We start from the raw sequence: 8568 nt of genomic DNA on the forward strand, positions 1-8568 counted from the left end.
TCTCTCTCTTAATACATCGAAGATGATGGGGAAGGGTACGGTACAAATCGCTCGAAAACTTGTAAGACACTGACAACAGCGTCCCTCTGAGTTCATCCACTGAACTACAGATATTCCATAAGAAAAATATGAAACATATTTGGGAAATAATACTATGCCATTAAAAAAGAAGCCAATCATTTAAGACAAACGGAAACCATCTGAAGTGAGATGTAGACAAACACAGATCTAAAACAAATAGGCGTTGAGTAAACTGGATACTATACGAGATGTATTACAGGCTACATAGGAAATAAAGCGTCCGTGGCCTTGGTGCTGAAATGGCCACATATATTATTGAAATAAACAGCATTTCCTGACCATTGAAAACTTACCGGTATGGCAAGTTCGATTCTAATAGTTCAAATCACACGATAGTCCTTAAAAAAACATACACAGGAAATCCATAGCTTTAGGGAAAAGAAAATTATTCAAATACAACAGACCTCTACGGGAGTCTGGTCATCCAGATGTTCTGTTCACTCTGCATCCGCTGCATCGTCCCTGTAGAACTGGGGTCCATTATCAGTACGTTCTGACTACAGGTCTGGCGAACTGACAGTCACTCTTTCTGGAGTCAGTCGTCCTGCACACCTCGTAATTGTACACGTGCTGTAGAGTTCCTGTCCCAAAAGTGTCTGCGTAACGCGGTGGATAATACGGAATAACCGGGAGGTTGGAATGATAGAGGATGCGAGACTGTCTCCATCTGTATATTTTCACTGATATAATAACAACAACAAACATGTGATGAACAGAAATGAGACTACAGCCAAAGCCAAGACTAAGTAAAGGTCAGGTTGTCATTGTATTCCTTGTCGTGGCGTAAAGTCAGTGAACTCCGAGAGCACTTCAGGGAAGCTGTCCGCCACCGCCACGTTAACATTGACTGTAGCTGAACGAGAGGGCTGCCCATTGTCCTCCACTACAACAGTGAGCCTTTGTTTCACAGCATCTTTATCATTGACTTGGCGTATAGTTCTTATTTCTCCATTCTGTAAGCCCACTTCAAACAGCGCCTGTCTGTTGCTTTCTGCAGTTTATACGAGAGCCTGGCATTCTGTCCGGAGTCCACATCAACAGCACAACTTTAGTGACAAGATAGCCCACATCTGCTGAACGAGGCACCATTTCAGCCACCAGAGAGCTGCTAGTCTGGACTGGGTACAGAACCTGAGGTGCGTTGTCATTCTGGTCCTGGATCATTATTTTCACAGTCACATTGCTACTGAGAGGAGGGGAGCCTCCATCTCGCTTTTACGCGGACTGGAAATCCTTGATCTGCTCGTAGTCAAAAGAGCGCACTCCATGGACGACTCCACTATCAGCACTAACGACACATATGAGGAGACGGGCACTCCGTTAACCGAGGAGTCCTCCAGTATGTAAGAAACACGGGCATTCTGGTTCCAGTCGCGTCTCTGGCTTTCACTGTGAATATAGAGAGGCCCGGTGTGTTGTTTTCTATAATGTAGGCCTCATATGAGCTCCTCTCAAAGACAGGCGCGTTGTCATTCACATCTGATATGTGTAAGGTGAGAGTGACGCTGCGGAGAGCGAGGGCACGCCCTCATCAGAGCACGTCACACTGATGTTATACTCAGAGTCTCTCTCTCGGTCCAAGTCACTATCAGTTACTAGACTATAGAAATTGTTTGAGGTCGATCTCATCACAAAGGGAATATTGTCCTCAATAGAGCAATGCACTTTACCATTTCCATCAGAATCTGGGTCTTGAATATTCATCATTGTTACGACCGTGCCAGGTTTAGCATCCTCAGATATGCTGTTTGTTTTTGACATAATGTTGATGGAAGGTTTGTTGTCATTTATATCGATTACGTCAATAATCATTTACAGGAATCGGTGTTACCTCCTTGGTCTCTGGCTGAACGTCAATTTGATAATGTTTAGTTCTTTCGTAATCAACATTCAGGTTTAATTTGACAACTCATCCTCTTTACCAATCTCAAATAGCTGGGCTGCTCCAGATTTTGGAACATGATAGGTAACTGTTCCATATGAACCTTGATCAGCGTCAAATGCAGTGACTGTGGTTAAACAGTGCCTTTAGTCGCGTTCTCCATATCACTGGCCTTATAAACGGCTTGGGAACAGACAGGTGCGTTATCATTGGCGTCAAGTACAGTGATGATTATCTGCATTGTTCCAGTAGCTGAGGCTCTCCTCCATCTACTGCTGTTAATGTCAGATATATGTGCTCCTGTTTCTCTCGATCTAAAGCTTTCTGCAAACCATTTCAACATTTTTACCACGTCTGGCAAATTTTGCGTTTTTAAAATGAAATTATCGGACGGTTTCAGAGAATAGCTATGAGGCCGTTAACGCCAACGTCGTCATCAATTGCTCTTTCTAAGACAATCCTGGTTCCCGTTAAAGCGGACTCGCCTATTTCATATTTCATTTCACTCTTTTCAAAATAGGCGAATTATCTTTACATCGGTTAACTCAATTGTTATGCTGTAAAATTCCATGGGATTCTCTAAAATGATTTGCAAATGCAATGCGCAAGGCGTCGTCTGTCTGCAGAGCGCTTCAGGTCTATTCTCTCTTTGATAAGGAGAACTCCCCTTTCTTTATTCAGCTCGATGTATTTTGCGCTGTCTCCAGTATAAATATGAGCTTTACCTGATTTCAGTCTTTTGATATCTAAACCCAAATCTGCGCTATGTTACCGACTAAAGAGCCTTTCGCCATTTCCTCTGGAATGGAGTAACTGACCTGCCCGTGCCTGGAACTGAGAGAGAGGACTGAGAATAACAACAATACTTGCAGAGCCATTGTTCTGTCCGACATTTTCCGTATGATATCAAATAATACAAACCATATAGTCCGTTAAGAAGTCAGTAATATTCCATTCGTTTTTAGTTTAAAAAAAATCAAAGTTAAATGCCTCAACAATCCTGAAAAAAATTCTGGAACAAAAGAATCGCAGCTCGTTGTCTCCGTGCTTGGTGTTCTCTGTGACCTGGACTTTGCGCTCTGCGTGCAGCAGTTTCTCTCTTAATACATCGAGATGATGGGGAAGGTACGGCTACAAATCCGCTCGAAAATTGTAAGACACTGACCAACAGCGTCCCTCTGAGTTCAATCACTGAACTACAGATATTCATAGAAAAATATGAAACATATTTGGGAAATAATACTATCCATTTAAAAAAGAAGCCAATCTATTAATGACAAACGGAAACCAATCTGTAAGTGAGATGTAGACAAACAAGATCTAACAAAAATAGGCGTTGAGTAAACTGATACTATAAGAGATGTATTACAGGCTACATATTGAAATAAAGCGTCCGTGGCCTTGGTGCTGAAATGGCCACATATTATTGAAATAAACAGCATTTCTGACCATTGAACTTACAGGTATGCAAGTTGATTTCTAATAGTTAAATCACACGATAGTCCTTAAAAACATACACACGGAAATCATAGCTTTGGGAAAAGAAAATTATTCAAATACAACAGACCTCTAACGGCGAGTCTGGGTCTCCAAGATGTTCTGTTCACTCTGCATCCGCTGCATCGTCCCTGTAGAACTGGGGTCCATTATCAGTACGTTCTGACTACAGGGTCTGGCGAACTGACAGTCACTCTTTCTGGAGTCAGTCGTCCTGCACACCTCGTAATTGTACACGTGCTGTAGAGTTCCTGTCCCCAAAGTGTCTGCAAGACCGTAAGTTGTTTTATTTGTTCATAATCAAAGGAGCGCACCGCATGCAAAACTCCTGTTTCAGAGTTAATTGATATATAACTAGAGACTGGAGTTCCACTGATCTGCGTGTCCTCCAAGAGGTACGAGATTCTAGCGTTTTGATTCCAGTCAGAGTCCCGCGCGCTGACCGTAAATATGGACATTCCAGGAGAGTTATTCTCTGTGACGTAAGCAAAGTAGGGACCTTGATCGAACAATGGGGCATTGTCATTTACGTCAGAGATTCTAAGGTGTAATGTCCTGGCGCTAGAGAGAGGAGGCGAACCAGAATCTGTTGCTGTAATTGTTATGTTGTATTCGGGCACCSCTTCTCGGTCTAAAATCGAATCTGTTATAACATTATAGTAATTAGTCATTGAGGATTTGATCTTAAATGGGAGTTTAGCATCTATAGAGCATGTAATCTCTCCATTTCTCTCTGAATCAGTATCTTTAACATTTATAATAGCAATAGTTGTGCCGGGTGGAGCATCTTCAGACACAGGGCTGGAGAAAGACATGACGTTTATAACTGGTGAGTTGTCATTAACATCAATAACTTCAATGACAACTTTACTGGTGTCTGTTAAACCTCCCTGGTCTTTAGCTTCAACTCTAACTTCGTACTTCTTATTTTTCTCATAATCTATCTGACCCGAAACAGATATGATTCCGGTGTTCTCATTAATGATRAATATGTCMGCTATGCTGCCCTTTAACTTTGAAAAACTGTATGCTATCTCGCCGTTCGATCCACCGTCTGCATCACTGGCATTCACGGTTGTGATATATGTCCCTTTTGGGGCGTTTTCCATTACGGTAGCCCTGTACACTGACTGGTTAAACACAGGCGCATTGTCATTKRCATCTARGACAGTKATCTCTATWTTTACTGTGCCAGATCTCTGCGGATCTCCRCCGTCTACRGCGATTAGCTTTAAAGAGAGACGAGGATGCTCCTCTCTATCTAAYGRYTTCTGGAGGAACATCTCAGCATATTTACTACCGTCTGGATTCGCATGTTGCTTGAGAATGAAATTATCATTGGGAGTTAAAATGTAAATTTGTAGGGCGTTGAGTCCTACATCGGGATCCTCTGCACTCTCTAGTGGAAACCTAGCTGCAACTGTGGCMGATTCGCTAATTTCAAAWTGAATATCTTTATTTGGAAAAACGGGCGCATGATCGTTTACATCTAATATTTCTACAGTGACTAAGTGCAGTTCCATCGGATTCTCTAGAATGATTTCGAAGCTGAAGCTACAAGGCGTGACGTCAGTACAAAGCTGCTCTCGGTCTATTCTCTCACTCACGACTAGAATCCCTTTGTCTGTCTTCAGCTCTGTGTACTGAATGCTTTCTCCGGTCACGATAGCGAGCCCGGCCGCGCTCGGAGCCGTTTCAAATCTAACCCCAGGTCTTGAGCTACGTTACGATAAGAGAGCCTTTCTTCATCTCCTCCGGAATGGAATACCGGATTTGTCACTGATAATATGACTGAGATACAGGAGAAAAATAAGTACTTGCCACCGCAGTCCACAACATGAACGCCATCTTACGCATTTAGGTTGAAGGAATCCTTCAGATGCCATGCCAACGAAGAATAAATCCACAGGAAATTCTTACACTGTATCCTCAGAAACGTGAGCAAAGAGAGGAGTATAAGTAATGTTTTGTTTCAACGCAGGCTATTTTCACGTCCCTTTCACTTAACAGAAATAAACATGGACCAGAGTGTCTCTCTGTCGCGCCCCGCATCGTATGAAGCGCAGTCTCTCCCTCTCTGGTAGAGCGCAGTGATAGGGGAGTAACTCCACTGACTGACAACACCGGACTTTAAATTATTTCACTGATCAACAGCGGCCCTCGGAGTCTAAAACATGAACACCAGATAATATTTGAATTCATCAGAACGTTAAATGATTCACCACTTTACAGTACTACTCCCGTTCCAAACAGTAGCTGAACACTGCGGTGCAAATAAATGAATGCGTCGTTCAATCACTATGATACTACGACCAGCGAGGCAAGTAGCAATAATTTAATAGCCTACTAAAACTGTACATCCTATCCAGTCAGCGCTAGACCGGACCGTGCGTAAACATTTTCCATGGATGCCCATCCAAACCATTATGAAAAATACGGTAAAATACCTCTGTTGAGAGTCATTTGAAATGAAAGCGTCATATTAAAAGCCACCCTATAGTGACTTAATAAATAAACAGCAATTGGAAGAGTAGGGAGAAAGTGTAAGAGAACGTATCAGAACTCTGCTGCAACCATGACAGAATTTGCGGTGTCCACAAGAGTGGTGCTGAACGGCGAGTTATGAAGAAAATAAAGTGGGCATACTATAAACCCCAAATAATCAGAAACAAGTTCATGCTTCTATTGTAGCACTTGGTATTGCTGCCCACAGTCCAAAACCGCTGGCAATGGAATTCTATAAAACCCAAACTAACCGCAACAATATTTAACTGATTGACCATATCGCTGTGATGACAGAGAAATACAGAGTAAATTAACCTAGGGCACAAAAGTTCAAAGAGCTACGAAAGGATATACTGTGAAAGATGTAGTACAAACCCGAATGAGCAATACCATTAAAAACAGCAACAGACTCACCTCCAGCGGCGAGTCCGGTTCATCCAAGATGTTCTGTTCACTCTGGATCCGCTGCATCGTCCCCTGTAGAACTGGGGTCCATTATCAGTACGTTCTGACTACAGGGTCTGGCGAACTGAACAGTCACTCTTTCTGGAGTCAGTCGTCCTGCACACTGGTAATTGTACAGTGCTGTAGAGCGTTCCTGTCCCCAAAGTGTCTGCGTAACGCGGTGGATAATACGGAATAACCGGGAGTTGGAAGATAGAGGATACGAGACTGTCTCCATCTGTATATTTTCACTGATATAATAACAACTAAACATGTGATGAACAGAAATGAGACTACAGCCAAGGCCAAGACTAAGTAAAAAGTCAGGTTGTCATTGTACTCCTTGTCGTGGTAAAGTCAGTGAACTCCGAGAGCACTTCAGGGAAGCTGTCCGCCACCGCCACGTTAACATTGACTGTAGCTGAACGAGAGGCTGCCCGTTGTCCTCCACTACGACAGTGAGCTTTGTTTCACAGCATCTTTATCATTGACTTGGCGTATAGTTCTTATTTCTCCATTCTGTAAGCCCACTTCAAACAGCGCTCTGTCTGTCGCTTTCTGCAGTTTATAAGAAAGCCAGGCTTCTGTCCAGAGTCCACATCAACAGCCACCACTTTAGTCACAAGATAGCCCACATCTGCTGAACGAGGCAGCCATTTCAGCCACCAGAGAGCTGCTCGTCTGACTGGATATAGAACCTGAGGCGGCGTTGTCGTTCTGATCTTGGATGAAGATGGTGACACTCACAATTGCTACTGAGTGGAGGAGAGCCTCCATCTTGCGCCTTAACCAGCGAGTCTTAGTTGTTTAATTTGTTCATAATCAAAGGAGCGCGCCGCGTGTATGACCCCACTCTCTGCGTTTACGGAAACATAAAACAGACACAGGAGTCCCCGCTGACATCAGAATCCACTAGAATATAGGAAATTACGGGCATTTTGATTGGAGTCGGTGTCTTTAGCTGTAACAGTAAGTATAGAGACGCCTGGAGAGTTATTCTCTGCGATATAAGAGTTGTACACGCCATGTGGAAACACTGGGGCATTGTCATGACATCAGACACCTTCAGGTGAAAGGTTCTCTTACTTGAGAGAGAGGCGACCCTGCGTCAGTGGCGACTACCAGTGATGTTATATTCTGACAGCCTCTCACGATCTAAAACAGCGTCCGGTTACCAAAGTGTAGTTTTTCTTAAATGTAGATTTTATTTTAAAAGGAACGTTTTGGTCCAGGCTGCAGCTCACCTGACCATTTTCACCTGAATCAAGATCTTTCACATGAATAATACCAATGGTTGTACCGAGTGGCGAATCTTCAGAGRCCGGACTAGTGAACGACATGAYGCTGATTACAGGGACATTATCGTTGACATCTATTACATCGACAACAACTTTACTGGAGTCAGTCAATCCACCTTGGTCTGTGGCTTCGATACTCACTTCGTATTTCTTGTCTTTTTCATAATCTAACTGTCCCACAAGCGATATAAAGCCAGTGTTCTTGTCAATATCAAACACATTGTCCACATTGTTTTGCATTTTTGAAAGAGAATAATGTACCAGACCATTTAATCCACTGTCCGTGTCAGTGGCATTTACCGTTATGATATAGGTGCCTTTCGGTACATTTTCCATCACAGTAGCCCTGTACACTGACTGGTTAAACACAGGCGCATTGTCATTGGCATCTAGGACAGTGATCTCTATATTYACTGTGCCAGATCTCTGCGGATTTCCACCGTCTACAGCGATTAGCTTTAGAGAGAGACGAGGATGCTCCTCTCTGTCTAACGGTTTCTGRAGCACCATTTCTGCATATCTTTTTCCATGTGCATTTGAATGTTGTTTTACAACGAAATTATCATTTGGGTTTAGAATGTAATTTTGTAAAGCATTAGAGCCTACATCCGGATCATCCGCAGTTGCTAGGGTAAAGCGCGCCCCCACAGAAGCCAATTCACTGATTTTCAATTCTAAATCGTTCTGTTGAAACACGGGCGCATTATCATTAACGTCTAATATTTCTACAGTGACTAAGTGCAGTTCCATCGGATTCTCTAGAATCATTTCGAAGCTGAAGCTACACGGTGTGACGTCGCCACAAAGCTGCTCTCGGTCTATTCTCTCACTCACGACTAGAATCCCTTTGTCCGTCTTCAG

The 8568-nt window shown here is 43.1% G+C and overlaps 2 pseudogenes; both read right to left on the reverse strand.

Moving 5' to 3' along the window:
- Nucleotides 1–703: 703 nt before the first annotated feature.
- On the reverse strand, nucleotides 704–3610 carry LOC139027854 (protocadherin gamma-A8-like; annotated as a pseudogene).
- Nucleotides 3611–3612: 2 nt separating this feature from the next.
- LOC139027855 (protocadherin gamma-A10-like) lies at nucleotides 3613–5520 on the reverse strand (annotated as a pseudogene).
- Between the last annotated feature and the right edge of the window lie 3048 nt (nucleotides 5521–8568).

This window comes from Salvelinus sp. IW2-2015, linkage group LG6.1 (assembly GCF_002910315.2).
Source record: "Salvelinus sp. IW2-2015 linkage group LG6.1, ASM291031v2, whole genome shotgun sequence".
NCBI classification, from domain to species: domain Eukaryota; kingdom Metazoa; phylum Chordata; class Actinopteri; order Salmoniformes; family Salmonidae; genus Salvelinus; species Salvelinus sp. IW2-2015.